General features: G+C 38.1%; 1 non-coding gene across 1 annotated transcript; it reads left to right on the forward strand.

Annotated features, from left to right (window-relative positions):
* Positions 1-17,794: 17,794 nt before the first annotated feature.
* On the forward strand, positions 17,795-17,901 carry LOC126025146 (U6 spliceosomal RNA). Its single transcript, XR_007501190.1, has one exon. It is a non-coding gene; the product is annotated as a U6 spliceosomal RNA (small nuclear RNA).
* Positions 17,902-23,270: the final 5,369 nt, after the last annotated feature.

Genomic DNA, 23,270 nt, shown 5'->3' on the forward strand with positions numbered 1-23,270 from the left:
GCAAGCTGGGGATGGAAGGAACCTTTCTCAATATAGTTAAGGCCATCTACCACAAGCCAGAGGGAAATATTATCCTCAATGGACAAAAACTAAAAGCCTTCTCTCTAAATTCTGGGACAAGACAAGGCTGTCCTCTCTCGCCACTCCTATTCAGCATAGCACTAGAAGTGCTATAGCGATTAGACAAGAAAAAGATATCAAGGGAATCCAGATAGAAAAGGAAGAAGTCAAGCTCTCACTGTTTGCAGATGATATGATACTTTACTTAGAAAACCCTAAAGACTCTACCAAAAAGCTTCTAGAAACAATAGACTCATAGAGCAAGGTGGCAGGCTACAAAATTAAACCACAAAAATCAATGGCCTTTCTATACACCAATAGTAATAAGGAAGAAATGGAAATTAAGAAAACAACCCCATTCACAATAGTGCCATACAAACTCAAATATCTTGGAATAAACTTGACTAAAAATGTGAAGGACCTATACAAAGAAAACTATAAAACTCTGCTCCAAAAAATAAGAGAAGACAGGTGGAAATGGAAACACATACCCTGCTCATGGATTGGCAGGGTTAACATCATCAAAATGGCAATACTCCCCAAGGCATCATACAGATTTAATGTGATCACTCTAAAGATACCCATGACATTCTTCAAAGAAGTGGATCAGACACTTTTGAAATTCGTTTGGAACAATAAACACCCTAGAATAGCTAAAGCAACCACTGGGAAAAAATATGGGAGGAATTACTTTCCCCAACTTTAAACTTTACTACAAAGCAATAGTTATCAAAACAGCATGGTATTGGAATAAGGACAGGCCCTCAGATCAGTGGAATAGGCTTGAATACTCAGAAAATGTTCCCCAGACATACAATCACCTAATTTTTGATAAAGGAGTAAGAAATCCTAAATGGAGCAGAGAAAGCCTCTTCAACAAGTGGTGTTGGCACAACTGGATAGCTACTTGCAAAAAATTGAACTTAGACCTCCAGCTAACATCATGTACGAAGGTAAAATCCAAATGGATTAAAGACCTCGATCTCAGACCCAAAACCATAAGATATATAGAACAACACATAGGCAAAACACTCCAGGACATTGAGACTACAGGCATATTCAAGGAGGAAACTGCACTCTCCAAGCAAGTGAAAGCAGAGATTAACAGATGGGAATATATTAAGCTGAGAAGCTTCTGCACCTCAAAGGAAATAGTGCCCAGGATACAAGAGCCACCCACTGAGTGGGAGAAACTATTCACCCAATACCCATCAGATAAGAGGCTTATCTCCAAAATATATAAGGCACTGACAGAAATTTACAAGAAAAAACACATCTAATCTCATCAAAAAATGGGGAGAAGAAATGAACAGACACTTTGACAAAGAAGAAATACAAATGGCCAAAAGACACATGAAAAAATGCTCCACATCACTAATCATCAGGGAGATGCAAATCAAAACAACTATCAGGTACCACCTCACACCACAGAGAATGGCACACATCACAAAGAATGAGAATAAACAGTGTTGGCGGGGATGTGGAGAGAAAGGAACTCTTATCCACTGCTGGTGGGAATGCCGTCTAATTCAACCTTTATGGAAAGCGATATGGACATTCCTCCAAAACCTGGAAATCGAGCTCCCATATGATCCAGCTATACCACTCCTAGGAATATACCCTAGGAATACCAAAATACAATACAAAAACCCCTTCCTTACACCTATATTCATTGCAACACTATTTACCATAGCAAGACTCTGGAAACAACCAAGATGCCCTTCAACAGACGAATGGCTAAAGAAACTGTGGTATATATACACAATGGAATATTATGCAGCTGTCAGGAGAGATGAAGTCATGAAATTTTCCTATACATGGATGCACACAGAATCTATTATGCTGAGTGTAATAAGTCAGAGGGAGAGAGAGAGACGCAGAATGGTCTCACTCATCTATGTGTTTTAAGAAAAATGAAAGACATTCTTACAATAATAGTTTTCAGACACAAAAGAGAAAAGAGCTGGAAGTTACAGCTCACCTCAGGAAGCTCACCATAAAGAGTGATGAGTTTAGTTAGAGAAATAACTACATGTTGAACTGTCCTAATAATGAGAATGTATGAGGGAAATGGAAAGCCTGTCTAGAGTACAGGCGGGGGTTGGGTGGGGAGGAGGAAGATTTGGGACATTGGTGATGGGAATGTTGCACTGGTGATGGGTGGTTTTCTTTACCTGACAAACACAATCATGTATATAATCAAGGTGTTTAAATAAAATATTTAAAAAATGATTGCAATTTAGGGGCCGAAGAGATAACATGGAGATAGGGTGTTTGCCTTGCATCCAGAAGGACGGTGGTTCAAATCCCGGCATTCCATATGGTCTCCCAGGAGCGATTTCTGAGTGAAGAGCCAGGAGTATCGCCTGAGTGCTGTCAAGTGTGACCCCCCTCAAAAAAAAAAAAAAACAGATTGCAATTTATTCAGGGTCAGAGAGATAGTACAGGGATTATGTAACTACACTTGCATGTAGCTGATTCTGATTTGATAACAAACTATGCTAGAAGTGGCATCCTTATATAAAGCTAAGAGTGGCTCCTGTTCATAGAGCCTATAGTTGTCCCTGAGCATTGCCATGTATGATTCACTACCCAATAAAGTAAAAAATACATAGCTTTCAATATAGTGTGGTGATTAATATTTATGTAGTTATAGAGCAGCATAGTAAAAAATTCTAATATCACTATATTGCCTATAAGAATCTCTAGAACCTTATTTCATGTAGGTTTACTATTTATAATTAGATCTATAGTTATACATTTTTTCAATATCTAAGAGTGACTAAGAATCTATACTATTGAGAAAAAATTATTGACAACTAGGGATTTAATAACTGTAAGGTGACTAATTCTTTATTAAAGATGTCAATAATGTGCATGAGAGAATCCATTTTTGCATATTTCATTATTCAGTGATATTTTGGTATTAATGGCTATATGTTTTGGACCAATAAATGTGGAAGTACTTTGGGTTTTCTTTCCAAAAATTTCTCACAACCCCCTCTACAAAGTTATATTTGAATGCAATGATAGGAACTTTCAGTGCCTCTCAATCATAAAGGGAAGTCACTTTAGAGAAAAGTCAAAATATTCAGCCATTTTTCAGTTGGAGTCCTTTTTTGGAACCACTGAACAAATAAACTTATACATATGGTATTTTCTTTACTTTTCTCAAGGGTGGTTAAAATAGTATCATGCTAGATAAATAGAACATTCATTATTTATAGGCAATAAATAATTTAGGATATTAATAAAGAATAAATAAATTTAGGATATTAAAACTAAATTCTCTCTAAGTTCAATTGATAAATACTAGCTAGTGAATGGAACTATATATACAATATGTTACTTTAGATTTCTTACTGTTAGAATGTGTCTCATTATTTATGATAATAGAATATTTTTTTCTATAAAATCAATTGTAGCTAAAGGTGTCTGCCTTACAAGCCTGAGGCCCTAAGTCCAACCCTAATACTGCTCACATTCACTAGACTCTGCAGCTCTGGTGTCAAGAACCTGTGGCACCACAATAAAGTATGTGGTTTATAAAAAACTACGGAGTGTCCAGGCACTACAAATGAAGGAGAATTGTCCATACTTGAGCTGCTCTCAAGTATAACAACCAAACAATGTGACTCCAGGAGAGCATGCAGGCAATGGAAATTATAGCCAAACTTAGGGAATGCCAAGTTCTCCTAACAGCAACAGAGGGAAGGAAAATAAATTTAAATATTAAAATAAAGATTTAATGAGGGCTGGATAACACCCAATGATGCTGATGCTCAGGGGTTGCTCCTGGTTCTTCACTCAAGAATTACTCTAAGCAGTGCTCAGGAGAACATATGGGATGCTGGGGATCAAGCTCGAGTTGGCTTCATGTAATGCGAACACCCACCCATTATGTTTCATTCTGACCTTAAAATAAAGATTCCTTGGTCACTAAACAACCTTCACTACTATAGGGCGCTTGGAACTAAATGCACATAAGATGTGTTTTTTGGCTTCTAACATAGTAGTCCTCAAATTCTCCCCACCCTCTTCCTCTCACCATCCTTCCATCCCTGCTTTCTTCCCTTCCTTCCTCCCAACAATAAGTATTCTTTATGATAGTTCATTGAAAGTTCACAATAAAAATGAGAAACACATCTGGGGGTGGAAGACCTATAGTGAAGGAGTTAAGGATGAGTGTAGAATATTCTTCAAATTATTCTATGTTATTAGTTCTGTGCTTGTCGTCCCACCTGGACGGGGTCAGTTGGCTGATTGAGCTGTCGTCAGACTGTCAAGAAAGTCTCTTTGCCAAACCTTTGGTCCTCTACTTCTTTGTCTGAAGTGAATTATTTATGGTGGATTTGTTGCCAGGGTCTCCTCCAGGAGGAGGACAGAAGAATGAGGCTTGATCTTTCTCTCTGGGAGTTACTTTTGGATTCGCAGACCACCAGCAAGGGGTTCGACCTCCCCTCACAGATGAGGATCCCTGTACTTGATTTTTGGGAAGGAGAAAGTCACGGTCTGAGCTAGGGAGAGGGAGGAATGGTCTGTTCAGGAAAAGACAAGCTTTCTCTCTGGAAACTGCTCTCCTCCATGATGGGCATTGGCGTTCCAAATCCCCAAGCTGGGGATAGCATGGTTCTAGAGAGTATCTCTCATGCCTCTCCAGTCACATGACACACAGGCGTGAGTTCAGTCCCCATGGTGCTGTCATCATCCCACTGTCATGGGGGTGGGTTCAGGACTTGCGCAGGATTTGGGGTTTCTCACTGGCCAATGAGGTTGGAGACACTGAACTCCACCCACAGCTCACATATTAATTGCGTTGTTCGTTCCACGTAAAGCCCTGTCGTTCCTTGTGGAGGATCCTGGTGGACACCTATTTGAGTAAGATGAACCCCCTACCCCTCCCAATCTCCCTACCTCAAGGGGCTCCTCAAAGGGAAGTAGCAACTGGCTAGAGCCAAAAAATGTAGTAAGAAAGAAAGTGCTGGGGTGGGACGTTTGGAAAGCTTAAGGTGCTGTCATGGCCCATGGGGTCAGTGTGTGGCCAGTGCCCCCAGATTGAGCCCCTTGGCACCGTATGGCTCCTGCCTGAGTCTTCCATTTGTCTTTCCCAACTGCCTCTGCCCTCACCCAGTACTCTTTAGAAAACTCGGCTAGTGACTCCCAAGGATCCTCTCTACTGAACCCATATCCTCCTCCCCTCACCTAACCCAGACTTCTTGGGCTCAGGGCTCCTACACCTTGGATCATTTTCAGAAGGTCTCCTCTGTGAACTCAGACAGGGAGGAATCAGGACTAATCCCCCTATAGAATAAAGTCTGTCCTTGGACCAATTTTCCAAATCCACAAGGCCCTAGAGTGTCATCTTTTCTTTTTCTCATGTGTTACCATGTCCAGTAAGGATTCTAGGGAACCTGGCTACCTTACCCACTACTAAGACCCATCTTTGGACTTCATTGTGCCAAAAGCATTACCACTTCACCTGACAGCTATTTTGTTTGTTTCCCATACTGATTTGTGTTCAGAGATCTCACTAGGTGAGACTTGGGACATTATCTTGTACACAGAATTTGAGGCAGGTCCTCACAACTTGCCTAATACACTGTAACTCTATCCATTGGAGAAAAGTTTAGTTGAGTTTACTCCTGTCTTTTTTACTCTTTAGGAATTTGGGCATTTTCAATCAATTTCTTGCCCTCATATTCTCCTTTCATCTTATCACTTAGGCTTTCTGTAATGAATTTAGTACTGATAACCTGAAGTGAATTTCAGACGTTTCTCTCTCCTAAAAGGGACCCTCATGGGTATTGTGAGTGCCTCAGACTATATTGGACTCTTGATCCATCCCATTTTTCTGGCTTCTCCTGAGAGAAACCATTTGATACCAAAAGAACTTTGGAAGATGAGGTTTAGTGACTGGCTCACCTATGTCTTCCAGTGTGAATAGGCATGTGCAAGATCTGATAGCTGCTAAAGTCATACTACTGCAGGAAAATGGTGGACTTCAAGAAAAAAGTAATTCTTGCTCCAGCATGGCAGGAAGAGGGAGGTACTACTGAGGGACTGGAAATACTTGCTCCTGAGAAGGTTGGAAAAGGAAGGCCTGGAGCTGTCTTCCCTTGAGCCCTCATGACCTTCTTCTCTCACCTTTAGCACTCCAACAAACCACCCAGAAGAGATTTCAACAGCTCCTAGCCCAGCTGAATGACATCAAGAGTGAGTGTCAGGCTTCCAGGAAGTGTGAGGCCACCTTTGGGAGGGAGGAGGAGCTGAGGCTATGCAGGGAGCCCTATTCTGTTATGGCGCCTTGGTTTTTTGACACCCTTGGGCTCCTCCACAGAAAATCAGAGGAAAATAAGGAGGAAGGTGAGGAGGTGGCCACTGAGGCAGAAGAACACACTGTCAATGAAAAGGTGGAGGTAGCAGGGACCAGTGAGCATATGGCAGACGCAGTAAAACACTCAAGCCTGCCAGGACACCCAGATAGCACAGAGGCCAAGGTAGGCTTGATATCCCTCTCTGTGTTCCTGGGCCAAACACTCTAATCACTTGATTTCCATCCCTCCATTTTCTCTACCACTACTTCCTCTGGAACATGTGGGCCCACCTCTACCACCTTCTCCTCAAAATCCCATATACTTTGATGCCTGAAAGGGATTGTGCTTCCGAAGGGCACTCTGCAAGCAAATTCCATTCTGCCTCTTGTCCCAAGTGGAAATCCATGACTATGTACTTGTTGACATGCCAGAAGACCTGGAAGAACAGAGCACAAAGAATGTTTGAGGAACATCCAGCCTCACAATTCTGCATACAGCAAGAGGCTTCAGCCTCTTAAAATGTACCAACATTTTAAAGAAATTCCTCGGTGAAAAATAAATGCATCAAAACCTGCATGTTAACCTACATTGTCAAAGAATGAAGCCCTTGAGGTTTACACAGATAGAAAGTTCTTGATATTATAGGGTGCTTATAAGTGATAAGTAGTTTTGGTGAAGAATAATTTATAACCTTAGTTTTGTAAAAATATCATTTGACATTTCAGAATTTGTAAAGATAGACTTGGGCTAGGAAGATAGCTCAAAAAAAGATGGAGGCCATGCTTTGTATTTGGGCCCCAAACTGAATCTCTTGCAATCAGTGGCTATCCAAGTAATGGTTTTAGAGACCCCCAAAATAAGGTATATTTCACAACTGGTATTTTTAGTTCAAAATAATTTTTAAATGATGTTCATAGGGGGAGCATGGGGATTATGGCACTCATTTTGCATCTCTTTACTTCCTGTTCAATCCCTCAAATATCATTTTTCCCTGAGCACTACCAGGAGTATTTCCCAAGTATGATGTTAGTAGTAGCTCCCACATCCCACTTGAATGACCCATTTTAAATGATAATATTTGAATAAATATTTTACCAAATAATATAAATGAGTTAAATGAAAAAATATTAAATGAAAAAAAATAATACTATGTTCTTCAGTGGGGTGCAAGAAATTGATCCACAATAAGATAATATGTGATATTCATTAAGTTACTTAAAAGAAGACACTATTAAAGAACAGTCTGTTGAAGATGTGGAGGACCTGAAATCTTTATATGGTGTACAAGCATATAATAGTACTTAAAGTTGTTAAATATAAATTTATATTACTTGTTGCCCAAATGCTCTACTCCTGGGTAGATATTCAAAAGAATGGAACACAGACATTCACAGATTTGTATTCAGATATGCATAGCTTTGTTCTTAATACACAAGAACCAAGTGACTACTTACAGGTAAAGGATAATTAAAATGGGATGTATTCCTATGATAGTTTAATAGACTCTGCTAATACATATTACAAACTTGAATAATCCAAGCAAAATTTGGCTACTTGCAAGAAACCAAACATCTCTTGTACAGTGTCTATTAACATCTCTCTGAGAAGTCCACAAAAACACACTATAGACACAAAGAATTGTTGGGTGCAAAGAACTGAGAAAGAATGTATAGGTGATCGATTAAAATTGGCATAATTGATCTTTGTAGGAGGACTCAAATATTATAATAGTGAATTTTGTTGATGTTCACATTTTTTATCAAGTTATTAAAAGTTATTGAATTATATACTCATATGAGTTATATAATCTATACCTTAAGACACTTATTTGAAATATGCTTGCATAGAAGTAGAATATCATATTTTATTTTGTGGTGGTTTTTGATGGGGTATTACACAACCATGGAGGAACAACTTTATGACTGTTTTGTCCTCTGTCATCATTTCTCTTTCTTTCCACTGCTGGGCATGACTTGTAGTGTTCATAGATGCTCATATCAGAACCTAGATGACTATTGGCAGTGGCAGTAATTAAATCGTTGTTACATTTGTACATTACAAACATAGACATATTTTTGAAACCATTATCATCTACACCAAGATGAGAATCTCAATGACAGAAACAAGTATTTTCTTCTTTTGTATTGTAGCAAGTTTGATTTATATCATAATAGTGACAAATGTAGTCTATCACACGTACAATAATAACAATATCCTTGCAGTGGAATATTTGAGAAGCAATTAAATGCATGTTATGCATGTTTTAATAGGTATAAAACTACAAGATCTAAAAGAACTCAATAGCAAATGAGTTCTTCATGTCTCTGGGGCAGAGATGGAAGAATTGGTAACTGGTATAAAGGAAGCAATTACTACCTGAACTATGTGGCAGTGAAATTTTTGCACCTAGGTGAGCCAATTTAGGAGAGAAAGATTCTCCAAGATGCTCAGAGGAATGAGCACAAGAGGGGAAATGTTAGAAGCAGATGGGTCAGTTCTTATGTAACTGTGCCAAATTCCCCCAACCACTTGCCATGAAAGATATTCAACATAATCACTGTGCTAGCTCCCAGCTCTTATTTTATCTGTTTTGTTTGTTTATTTTGGGGCCACAGTGGACTGTGCTTAGTGCATCTTCTGGCTCTGCTCAGGAATCTGAAAGTGTTTGCAGAATCATATGTGGTGCCAGGAATTGAACACAGATTACCACAGGGCCAGGTGATTGTTTGCTGCAGTAACTTTCTGAACCTTTATGTTTTAAAATAAAACACAATTGGTTTACCATTCTGTATACCATCAGGAACACGATCACACACACATTTTCTTTTTCCTTACTTCATTGTGGCACATAGAGAATATATGTAGTCATCAAGCAGGAGGTTTGATACAAAACTATTTCATTTAAACATATAAAGTATGTTTTTAGAACCAAAGAGAATGGTATCAAAAATGAAAACTGAAAATCTTCAGTAATGTTTTCTCCCCATAAAACTGAACAGGGCATTTTTAAAAACTCTTATTTCCAAAATGTTTCAGAAGGTTCTCAGAGAGTTGGAGGGATGCTTTTTGAGTCTTGATAGGGTGCATGAGCCTCAATAGGCACTGAGAAAAATATAGGAACCCCTGCAACTTGCAGACAAAGTCATTATATCTTGTCTTTGCCTCTGTATCTATCATCTTTTTCTCAGTTACTAGGACCTTTATTTTTAGAAGTAGTGTCAAGAGCTATCTCAGATGTAGATCATCATTCCATCCCCCTATGACCCATATGAAAGCCTGATCCAACAGTACATTTCACTTCAGCTTGCAATGTTGAGTCTAAAGATGAACATCTAACCCAATATGGTTCAGTGAAACTGAATCCCAGGATTTCCACTGTATCATTGGGAACAGGATTGGGAGTGCTACCTAGGAATTTTTGGGGTGAACTCATTCTAGAGACACTTAAACAGAAATACCAACCAAACCCAACCACTACTGAACACCAACCTGGTCAGAATGGGATTCTCTCACTTTCTAGAATACCAACACACACACACACACACACACACACACACACACACTATTTTTATCTGTCTACCTGCCTACCTGCCTGCCTGCCTACCTACCTACCCATAAAACATATCTCTATAAAATCAAGAAAATAAAAATTTTGCAGGCTAACTTTGCTGACCACAAGGCTCTGAAATTAGATGTGAACTACAAAGGGACACAGAAATAAAACTTTAATACCTGGAAATTAAACAGCCTACTACTGAACAACCAGTGGGTCCAAGATGAAATCAAAGAGGAAGTCAGACTTTTCTGGAAAAATGATAATGAACACACAAACTATCAGAATCTATGGGACACAGCAAAAGTGGTACTGAGATGAAAATTTATAGCTTGGTAAGCACACATCAGGAAGGAAGAAGGGGCATAACTGAACAGCTTAATGATGCAGCTTATAACATTAGAAGGTGATCAACAAAAGGAACCAAAAATAGGGAGACAGAAGGAAATAACAAAGCTGAAAGCAGAAATCAATGAAGTGGATATCCTAAAAAACATTCCAAAAGATCAACAAAAGCAAAGTTAGTTTCTTGAAAATATAAACAAGATTAATTGACCACTGGCAAAACTCTCACAAAGAAAGAGAGAGAAACTTAATATCCACATTAGAAATGAAATGGGGGATATTACTACAGACATTGCAGAGATTCAAAAGATAATCAGAAACTACTTTAAGAAACTCTATGCCACTAAACATAAGAACCTGGAAGAAATGGATAAATTCTTGGACTCTTATAACCTTCCACAATTAAATAAGGAGGATGTAGCATATCTAAACACCCCCGTCACTTTTGAGGAAATAAAAATGGTAATCAAATGTCTGCCCAAAAACAAAAGCCCAGGCCCAGATGAATTCATGAATGAATTCTTTCAAACCTTTCAAGAGGAACTACTACTAATCCTTAGCAGGCTCTCTTATGAAACTGAAAAATCAGGAACACTTCCAAATAGATTTTATGATGCCAACATCACCTTGATATAAAAACCAGACAGAGATGCTGCCAGAAAAGAAAATTACAGACAATATCCCTGATGCACACAGATGCAAATATCCTCAACAAAATACTGTCAAATAGGATCCAATGCCTCATCAAAAAGGCCATTCAAGTACTATCATGTAGGTTTCATCCCAGGAATGCAAGGATGGTTTAACATCCATAAATTTATCAAGATAGTACACAGTATCAACAACAAGAAAGATTAAAACAACATGGTCATATCAGTAGATGTAGAGAAAGCATTTGATAAGGTCCAACACTCATTCTTGATAAAAAAAAAACACTCAGCAAGATGAGAATGAAAGAAACCTTTGTCAAGACAGTTAAGGCCATCTACCACAAACCAATGGCAAATATTATCCTCAATGGAGAAAAACTAAAAGACTTCCCTCTAAATTCTGCTACAGACAAGCCTCTCCTCTCTCACCACTGCTATTCAACATAGTACTTGCTATAGCAATTATACAATAAAAAGATATCAAGGGCATCCAGATTGGAAAGGAAGAAGTCAAACTCTCACTGTTTGCAGATGACATGATACTCTACTTAGAAAACCCTAGAGACTCTAAAAAAACTTCTGGAAACAATAGACTCATATAGCAAAGTGGCAGGCTACAAAAATAAATGGTCTTTTTATACACCAATAATGATAGAGAAGAAATGGACATTAAGAAAACAACCCCATTTACATTAGTGCTACACAAACTCAAATATCTTGGCATCAACTTGACTAAAGATGTGAAGGACCTATACAAAGAAAACTATAAAACACTACTTCAAGAAATAAGAGAGGACTCGGGAAAATGGTAACACATACCCTGCTCATGGATTGGCAGGATTAACATCATTAAAATGGCAATACTTCGCAAAGCACTGTATTGACTTAATGCGTTCCCTCTAAAAATATTCTTTGAAGAAGTGGATCAAACAATTCTGAGATTCATGTGGAACATTAAACACTCATGAATAGCTAAAGCAATCCTTGGAAAAAGAAAATGGGAAGCATCACTTTCCCCAATTTTAAACTGTATTACAAAACAATGGATATCAAAACAGCATGGTATTGGAATCCAGACAGATCCTCAGGTCATTGGAATAATCTTGAGTACTCAGAGAATGTTCCCCATTCTCTGGGAATTAAGTGTATAATGACTTAATCTTTGATAAAGGGGAAAGAAATCCTAAAGAGAGCAAAGAAAGCCTCTTCAACAAGTGGTGTTGGCACAACAGGTCAGCCACTTGCAAAAATGCTTACTCAGATCCCCAGCTAACATCATGTACAAAAATAAAATCCCAAGGATTAAAAGGATTAAAGACCTTTATATCAGATCTGAAACCATAAGCTATATAGAACAACACGTAGGTAAAACACTCTATGACATTGAGACTAAAGGCAACTTTAAGGAGGAAACTGCACTCTCCAAACAAGTGGAAGCAGAGATAAACAGATGAGACTATCTTCTGCATCTCAAAGGCAATATTGCCTAGGATACAAGAGACTCCCACTGAATGGGAGAAATTATTCACTCAATACCCATCAGATAAGGGGCTAATATCCAAAATATGCAAGGCACTGAATAAACTTTACAAGAAAAAAAAAACATCTAATCACATAAAAAAATTGGGAGAAGAAATGAACAATTTCTCAAAGAAGATATGCAAATGGCCAAAAGACACATGAAAAAATGCTCCACATCACTAATTATTAGGGAGATGCAAATCAAAACAACAACGAGGTATCATCTCACACCACAGAGACTGACACATATCACAAAGAACAAGAATAATCAGTGCTGGAGGGGATGTGGAGAGAAAGGAACTCTCATTCACTGCTGGTAGGAAGGTAGTCTAGTCAAGCCTTTATGGAAAACAAATGGATATTTCTCAAAAAATTGAAAATTGAGCTCCCACATGATCCAGCTATACCACTACTAGGAATAAACCCTAGGAACACAAAAATACAATTCAAGATTCCCTTCCTCACAACTATTTTCATTGCAGTGCTTTTTACAATAGCTAGACTCTGGAAACAAACAAGATGCCCTTTAACAGATGAATGGCTAAAGAAACTGTGGTACATATATGCAATGAATATTATGTAGCCTTCAGGAGAGATGAAGACATAAAATTTTCCTATACGTGGATGTACATGGATTCTATTTTGCTGAGTGAAATAAGTTAGGGGGAGAGAGAAAGACGCAGAATAGTATCACTCATCTATGGGTTTTAAGAAAAATAAAAAACATTTTTGTAATAATTCTCAGAGACAATAGAGAGGAGGGCTAGAATGTCCAGCTCACGATATGAAGCTTACCACAAAGGGTGGTGAGTGCAATTAGAGAAATATTTACACTGACAGCTAACATAGCAATGTGAATGAATGAGGGAAGTAGAAAGCCTGTCTCAAATACAGGTGGGGCAGGAGGAGGGTGGGGAGGTGCGAGATTAGGGGTATTGATGATGGGAATGTTGTACTGGAGATAGGGGGTACATTCTTTATATGACTAAAACCCAACTACAATCATGCTTGTTTAGCCCAGGTCTTTTACAAAAATCAAGACTTCTTAGTACAGAGGCCCAATTCTGACAACAGAGACTGAGCAGAACCATAATTTTCTAGACTTCAGCTTAGGGAACGAGCAAAAAATATGGAGCACATGATACAAAAAACTGAACACACTAACAATGGTGAAACAGTACCTCTAGTCTTACAGGGGTCCTCAAACTTTTTAAACAGGGGGCCAGTTCACTGTCCTTCAGACTGTTGGAGGGCCAGATTATAGTAAAAACAAAAATTATGAACAAATTTCTATGCACACTGCATTTAGCTTATTTAGAAGTGAAGAAACAAAATGGGAATAAATACAATATGTGGCCCGTGAGCCGTTGTTTGAGGACCATTGATAGAACCTTAAAGACTCTATTCTAGGCCCTGTCCTAGGACCTGTGCAAATACCAAGATTACTTGCTATAATGGCCTTATTTTCTCATCCACAACAGAGAAGAAAGGTTCCTGACACCACAAAACAAACAAACAAACAAACAAAAAAAAAAAAAACCCTGGGATATGGCAATGAGAAGGTATGGAGCCAGTGGTTGTTCCCATGACAATATGCTTCAAGAGTGGAGAAACCCTGAATCTCTTAGGCCATAGGAATTTCCTTCCTTCCCCAATATTTGCTGTGCCAATACAAAAAAAAAAAAGGTGAGGTAACACAAACCCTGCCACTGAAGCACTTTTTCTGGTGTTGTTTTGTTTTTTGATATTACTTTTCTTCTCTGTTTTCTTCCACTTTTCACTTTTGTGGATATTATTTGGTGATTATTTTTTTATTTTTAGTAGTTGATACCAAATTTTTTCTCCTCTTTTCCTTAACCTTTTTACCTTCAACAAAATAGCATAATTTGAATCATTCAGCCTCATAAATTGAGGGGGGGAAAAGAATGATACCAGGACCAGTCATATGAACATGTAGTGTAAATAAAAAATGACCAGACTGGAACACCAAAAGGAATAGATACCCAACTTATAACAAGCTGTAAGGTGGAGACCATTTGCAGTAGGATTATGGGGAGTAAAGGAAGGATATGTGGGAAACATGCTGGGAACAAGAGTGGAGGGAGGATAACATTGGTGGTGGGAATGCCCTTCATTTATTGTCTCTATGTATCGTAAATAATTCTGTGTAAATGGACTTCAGTCACAATAAAAATTATATAAAAATAATAATATAAATAAAGATATTTAAAAAAGATGATATAAGGGGGTCCCCTGTTTGTGACATCAGGCTGGGAAAATCCATAAAACTATGCCTGCCCAGTGGGGCCCAACTGTGAAAAACTGTGAGTGCTACCTGTGTATATCTGTCTACTGTCCTCTTGCGTGAAACTCTTGGGAGTGGGCCGAAAAGAAGCTCCAGCAGAGCACTGACGCTTCACTTCGCTACGCGGCCGTGCGCTCTTTCTAAGAAAAGAACACCTTCTCAACAAGAAGAAAAAAAATCACACTAAGAACTGTGCTAGATCACAGAAGCAAGCATTTCTCTCCGGACTGTCTTCTCTGTTGCATGCTGGGGCCTAAGATTTGATCCAGTGTGAGGCTTCATCCACGGAGGACTCCCCTCCCTTAGAGGCAAGTCAGCCCATCCAGAAAGGGCGGAGCCAGAGGAGTGTGCTGCCTGCATCATATAGCCAATGAATACCACCACAGCACGTAGAAAAACCCACAATACAAGTGTGACAATGGGGAAACAACGCAGGCCAGCATCAGACATAGAGAATGAAGATGACAATTCTGAGGACCAGATAATGACCAACCAACTAATCAACCTCTCAGATAAGGACTTTAGACTAGCAATATGGAAGATGCTCAAAGAACTCAAAGAAACCATGGATAGAGTTGAACAGAACACTAATAAGAACCAAGAAAATATAAAGACAGAAATCACAAAACTCCAAACTGAAATAACATGTCAACTAACAGGCCTGAAAAAGTCAGTAAACGAAGTGAATGACAAAATGGATAAGCTCTGGGACAGGGTATCAGAAGCTGAGAATAGACTTGGTGCTGTGGAAGATGAGATACATAACAATTCCATACAGCAGGAGATATTGGACAAAAAACTTAAAGCAAATGATCAGACAATGGAAAAATTAGTCAAAGAGTGGGAACAGATGAAAATAGAAGTCTATGATAAGATCAACAGAATCAACTTAAGAATCATTGGAGTCCCAGAGACCAAGGAAGAAAATAGTGCCACACAAACTCAAATATCTTGGAATCAACTTGACTAAAAATGTGAAGGACCTATACAAAGAAAACTATAAAACTCTGCTCCAAGAAATAAGAGAGGACACACGGAAATGGAAACACATACCCTGCTCATGGATTGGCAGAATTAACATAATCAAAATGGCAATACTCCCCCAAGGCATTATACAGATTTAATGCTATCCCTCTAAAGATACCCATGACATTCTTCAAAGAAGTGGATCAGGCACTTTTGAAATTCATTTGGAACAATAAACACCCTCGAATAGCTAAAGCAATCATTGGGAAAAAGAATATGGGAGGAATTACTTTCCCCAACTTTAAACTGTACTACAAAGCAATAGTTATCAAAACAGCATGGTATTGAAATAAGGACAGGCCCTCAGATCAGTGGAATAGGCTTGAATACTCAGAAAATGTTCCCCAGACATACAATCACCTAATTTTTGATAAAGGAGCAGGAAATCCTAAATGGAGCAGGGAAAGCCTCTTCAACAAGTGGTGTTGGCACAATTAATTAGCCACTTGCAAAAAATTGAAATTAGACCCCCAGCTAACATCATGTATGAAGGTAAAATCCAAATGGATTAAAGACCTCGATATCAGCCCCAAAACCATAAGATATATAGAACAACACATAGGCAAAACACTCCAGGATATTACAGGCATCTTCAAGGAGGAAACTGCACTCTCCAAGCAAGTGAAAACAGAGATTAACAGATGGGAATATATTAAGCTGAGAAGCTTCTGCACCTCAAAGGAATTAGTGCCCAGGATACAAGAGCCACCCACTGAGTGGGAGAAACTATTCTCCCAATACCCATCAGATAAGGGGCTAATCTCCAAAATATACAAGGCATTGACAGAACTTTACAAGAAAAAAACATCTAATCCCATCAAAAAATGGGGAGAAGAAATGAACAGACACTTTGACAAAGAAGAAATACAAATGGCCAAAAGACACATGAAAAAATGCTCCACATCACTAATCATCAGGGAGATGCAAATCAAAACAACGATGAGATACCACCTCACACCACAGAGTATGGCACACATCACAAAGAATGAGAATAAACAGTGTTGGCGGGGATGTGGAGAGAAAGGAACTCTTATTCACTGCTGGTGGGAATGCCGTCTAGTTCAACCTTTATGGAAAGCGATATGGATATTCCTCCAAAAACTGGAAATCGAGCTCCCATACGATCCAGCTATACCACTCCTAGGAATATACCCTAGGAACACAAAAATACAATACAAAAACCCCTTCCTTACACCTATATTCATTGCAGCACTATTTACCATAGTAAAACTCTGGAAACAACCAAGATGCCCTTCAATAGACGAATGGCTAAAGAAACTGTGGTACATATACACAATGGGAATATTTTGCAGCTGTCAGGAGAGATGAAGTCATGAAATTTTCCTATACATGGATGTACACGGAATCTATTATGCTGAGTGAAATAAGTCAGAGAGAAAGAAAAATGCAGAATTGTCTCACTCATTTATGGGTTTTAAGAAAAATGAAAGACATTCTTGCAATAATAATTTTCAGACACAAAAGAGAAAAGAGCTGGAAGTTCCAGCTCACCTCATGAAGCTCACCACAAAGAGTGATGAGTTTAGTTAGAGAAATAACTACATTTTGAACTGTCCTAATAATGAGAATGTATGAAGGAAATGGAGAGCCTGTTTAGAGTACAGGCGGGGTCGGGTGGGGAGGAGGGAGACTTGGGACATTGGTGATGGGAATGTTGCACTGGTGATGGGTGGTGTTCTTTACATGACTGAAACCCAAACACAATCATGTTTGTAATCAAGGTGTTTAAAAAATAAAGAAAAGATGATATAAGCGGAAAAATGAAGTCATACACAGAGCAGCGGCACAAGTGGTACAGCATTTCCCTTGTGCGCTCTAGCCTAGGACTGTCCACGGTTGGATCCTCTGGTATCCCATATGGTCTCCCCAGCCATGAGCAATTTCTTAGCATATAGCCAAGAGTAACCCTTTAGCATTATCAGGCGTGGGTGAAAAACCAAAAAAAAAAAAAAGCATTCAGATGACCAACATATATAATCAATAAAAACTGTACATTATTGTGCTCACTTTGGCAGCATATATACTAAAATTGGAATGATACAGAGAAGATTAGCATGGCTCCTGTGCAAGGATTACACTCAAATTCATGAAGTATACCATATTTTCAAAAAAGTGTGTACATTATCATTTATTACTAGACAAATATAAATAAAATAGTAGATATTTCTTCAGAATTATTAGCATGGCCTATATTAAAAGATCTGAAACAGTCAATGCTTGAGTGGATGATAAGGCAATTTCACTCCCTGGTTTCCATCCCAAGAACATAAAATCACTACTTGGAAAAGATACATGACATATCTATGTCCATTTCTATGCTACTTATAGTAGTAAATCTCTGAGGGGAAATTAATACCAAATGCCCAGCTGTAGTTTGTGTGTAGAAAGAAATTGTGATGTAAATATACAATAGATATTATAAGAAATGTGATAGTAATCAGTTATAAGAAAAAAATTAAATCTGCAAACATAAAGTAGGAGGGTGTCATATTAAGATAAATGAGTCAGGAAAGACAAATATTGAATGATCTCACTCATTTGTGGAATATAAACAATAATAATGAATAAAAAATGTTTGATGGAAATAAACACTACAATCTTACACCAGAAATGAGTTATTGAATAGAGTTGTAGGGGAGGGAAGGGTGTGAGAAGGGACGGGATGAATAAGAAGGGACTAGAACAGTGATGCAGGCATCTTGGGTATTGTGATGGTGGTTTGTGGTGCTGTAACATTGTATGCCTGAAATATAAACACTAACAAAATCATGTTACTTCCATAATTATAATAAAAATAAAAAGAATTGTTTTCTTGGATGGCTATGGAGAATATTATACTGAGCTAAATGACTCAGAGGGAGAGGAAAAGACAAATCAAATGACAAATAAAATGAAAACACTCATTTGTGGGATATTAAAAAAGTAGTAAGGTAATAATCCCCAAAGATAATAGAGATGAGGGACAGGTCCATGAACCATGGTCCAGTCCTATTGAGGACCAGTTCATGAACTTGCCACAAAGATCAGTAGAGTGCTATTAGGGCAGAGAATGGACCACTATTACCATGATAGTTGGAAATAATCACTCTGGACAAGAATTAAATATTGAAAGGTAGTAAAGTGATTTGCATGATACCCCTTCATTAACAATATTTTCAAATCATAATGTCTATAAGAATGAAAAAGGAAGGAGAGAGAGGGGAGAGAAGAAGGGAGGAAGAGAGGAGAGAGAAAGTGACAGAGAGAGAAGACTGGGGGAGTGTAGAAAGGAATAAGGAGACATTGGTGGTAGGAAATGTGCTCTGGTGAAGGGTTGTGGTATTAGACATTTGCACGATTGAACAAACTTGTAATAGTGTATAATATGATGATTAATTTAAAATAAAGTAAATAAAGAATTATATTTTCAGAAATACTAAGATACTGTCTAATGGAAAAAAAGAGGCAGTGACCAAATCTATGTTCAGGTTTTTAATTCTTATTTCCTGATTTATTTTAGACATCATGGTTTATAAAACTGTTAATTGTAGGGTTTCTTGAATAATATATTCCAGCACCACACCCTCCGTGAGAACATCTGCTTCCCTCCACCACTAGCCCAGTGAACCCCTACGGTCCTATTCCAAACTTTCACATTCTGTCCTACCCCTTGGGTTAGCTTCTAATGAAGAATAATTCTCATCCCAGATGCCTCTGGGCATTTGTCATTTCTGTCCTTTATTCATTTCTGCACATGAGAGATAATTCTGGGCTTTCTCTTCTTCTGACTCTACAAGATACTCTCCAGATCCATACAAAATTGCATGATTTTGTCTTTCTTATAGTCAATTATAGTCCATTGTATGTTTATACTGTATTTTCTTGATCTAGACTTCTATTCTTGGACAGTTGGGTTGTTTCCAGATTTGGACAATTGTGAATAGTGCTGTAATGAATATAGGAGTGAAAACATGTTTTCTAAATAGTGTTAGGTTCTCTGGGGTAGATGCCTAGAATTGGATTTCTGGATCACATGGAAGCTCAATTAATAGATTTTTTTTGGAAGTTCCCATATGTTTTATCCAAAAAGGCTGGCTCAGTGGGTATTTCTATCAGCACTGAATAAAAGTAAAGTCACCTTTTTTTCACATCTTTCCAACACTAGTTCAATTTTTTTTTGGGGAGGGAGGCCACACCCGGCGTTGCTCAGGGGTTACTCCTGGCTGTCTGCTCAGAAATAGCTCCTGGCAGGCACGGGGGACCATATGGGACACTGGAATTCGAACCAACCACCTTTGGTCCCGGATCGGCTGCTTGCAACTCAAATGCCGCTGTGCTATCTCTCCGGGCCCTAGTTCAATTTTTTTGATGTGTGCCAATCTTGTATGAGATGATGTCTCATTGTTTGTTATTTTTATTTTAATTTAAATTTTCCTATTTTTTGTTTCGGGCACATAACCCAAAGTCCTCAGGACTTACTTCTGGCTCTGCATGCCAGAATCAATCCTAGAAGTGTTAGAGGAACTATATGGGGTTCTGGGGATCGAATACAGGTTTGTTGCTTACAAGGCAAGTTTCCTACCCACTGTATTATCACTAATTCCAGTGCAAAGCATTTTTTCATATACCTTTGACCATTCATATGTCTTTGATCTTGACAGCATTTCCTCTACGTGGGGCTTTCCCGTCCCTTCCCAAAGAAGGATAGTGGGACTCAATGGCTGGTCTCCACTATCCCAACCCTGATTGAGTTTGAAAGTGTGAAGTGTGTGTTGGTTAACCCTGGCAGAGTGTCCCGTTGAAAGCTGGCTCTCACAGGGTATTCTGACATGGGGTGGGGTGGGGAGTAGAGTAGAGAAACATTTCAGCCTGAACTAGCATCATGGAAATGAATAAACTAATAAGATTTTTACAAAGTAAAACCAAGTGCCTTGGTTTTATTTAGAAGCTTGTTATATTTGAGGGAACAGAGATATGCTTAGAAGTCAAGGCTTGTTTATATGAACCGATCTATGATGAAATTGTATTCTTTTCTTTAATGTATTATTATAATGATACATAATTGTTTTTATAATTTTTATTGTGACCAATGTGAATTACAAGTCTTTCACATTATATTTAAAGTATATAGTGAAGGTGAATCAGGGCTATTCCCACCACCTGTTTTGTATTCCCTCCATCGCTGTTCCCAGCATGCATCTGATACCTCCCCTCTTTGTCTCCTGGACTGCTAGTGTAACAGGTTCCCTTTGTGTAAAGCTTGTGGTAGATTCTGGGTCTTGATTCTGTTGTCGTTGACTTTGGGTTTGATGTTTAGGTCTGATCATTTTATTTTGTTTGTTTGGTTTTTGTGTCACACCGATCATTTTTTATTTCCACTCAAATTTCAAGCAACCATTTAAAGATGCATAAATTATATTATTTTAAGAAAAATTTTCCCTTAAATTTTGTTTGTTCTGGTACTTTTTGTACTTTGGTTATTTATAATCTATATATGAATAAAGTTATCCAGTAATTTTATTTCTATGTCTTTCTTTATTATATTTCTTAATTTAGCATACTGACTTATAATTCTAATCACGTATCAAACTTAAACATTTTATCTTTATAGCTGAGTAGTATTCCATTGACTATAAATATATGTTTAATTTTTCTTTAATTTTACATGTTTTAGTTATAGAGTCATGTTGTATATAAGAATCCTATCCCCATGTAAAGAGATAACAATTACATACTAAACTATTATTTTAAAGATAAATACTTTATAGACAAAAAGAACATTTTAGAACATAATGCTAAATTTTGCTTATATTCCCATTGATCTAGCATATCTCTGTTCCTTCAAATATAACAAGCTTCTAAATAAAACCAAGGCACTTGGTTTTACTTCGTAAAAATCTTATTAGTTTATTCATTTTCATGATGCTAGTTCAGGGTGAAATGTTTCTCTACTCTACTCCCCACTCCACCCCCATGTCAGAGTACTTCATTACTTTAAGAAGAAGATCCATGGTGTAGTTGAATGCTGAGTTCAAACAAAGAATTTAGTAAAGGAACAACAGAATTTCCCCTTTTCCAAAGAAGCAGCTCTTTATAATGCTGAGGTAGTGATCATAGAAGAAAGAAGAGAAAAGGGAATCTTAGGCAAAGAATAGTGTCTTCTCTCTCTCTGTCTCTCTCTCTGTCTCTCTCTCTGTCTCTGTCTCTCTGTCTCTCTGTCTCTCTGTCTCTCTGTCTCTCTCTCTCTCTCTCTCTCTTTCTCTCTCTCTCTCTCTCTCTCTCTCTCAACAGCCTGTAGCCAAGGTCAAGGTCGAGAGTAATAGAATTCTGGCAAATTGTGCTAGTTTATCTTCCTCCAGTGAACTCTAGCCAAACAATATACACAGTGTCGCAGAGCGCCAGAAAGAGCGTCTGATGCAGCTCTGGAATATTTATGAGGACTTCTGTTTTGAAGATAGTTTCTTAGGTAACAGAGTAAAAACATGTATGGATGGGCTCTCATTTATCAGTGCTGTGGCTTCCTGTAAAAAATTAAACAGCGAGTATTTTTATATTTTCTCCCAAGCAAAGCAAGATCTTCAAAGAGACAGATGGGGTGAGAATGGGGAAGGGGGGAGGCACTTGGAAGATGGTATGGGCCCAGCCAAGTCAGCAAAAGACCTGGCATATGTATAAATTACTCAGAGGTCCAGACCTACTGCTTGTCCCAACTCTTAACAGCAGCTGTAGGGCTGGCTAATGCTGTTACTGTGCACTGAGCCCCCTGGCTGGGGAGGGAGCTCTGTTTCACTTTGTTTATTCTAATTACCTTCGGATGTCCCTGTATTTCTCAAACTTCATTCAGCTGCTTAGATGGCTGGAAGCTGTTAGAATAGAAATTCTAGATGGCAGTTAGATGAGAAATTCTTTGCTTTTTAAAAACAATTCCTTTAGTTCTGTAATATGAGCTGGTCCCATGTTTCCATAGAATGATTTTTTTTTCAGCAGGGAATGACTAGAAAAGTGCCAAGGAATCAAGAAGGCTGAAAAGGAGCAATCCAGAACAAGGGGGAACTCTGACCTGGGTATTCTAAAGGCTCAGGCAGCCTGTGCCAAAGGAAGCAGTTTAGGGGTGGTTTCAAATAATTATTTAATACAATAAGATGTTTTCTCTTCTACCAAGATGCCAAAAATAATTCCACCATCTTAGTACTTAGAGCATATTTTTATTATTAAATAATGTCTACTTAATTGATAGCATGAAGAGAGATCACTCTTAGAGAAGAAAGACCCCTATATAAAAATTCAAACAATGGCATGAGCAATAGTATAGTATTCAGGATGATTGTTTGGCATGAAACTGGTCTGAGTTTGATCTTCAGCATCTCATAAAGTCATCTAAGTATAGCCAGGAGTGATTCCTGAGTGTAACACCAAGATTAACAAACAAACAAAATATCCAATTACTAAAATATAGAGATTATTTATATTTTAGAGTTTCACTTAATGAATTTTCT

The sequence above is a fragment of the Suncus etruscus genome, chromosome 12 (assembly GCF_024139225.1).
Source record: "Suncus etruscus isolate mSunEtr1 chromosome 12, mSunEtr1.pri.cur, whole genome shotgun sequence".
NCBI lineage: Eukaryota > Metazoa > Chordata > Mammalia > Eulipotyphla > Soricidae > Suncus > Suncus etruscus.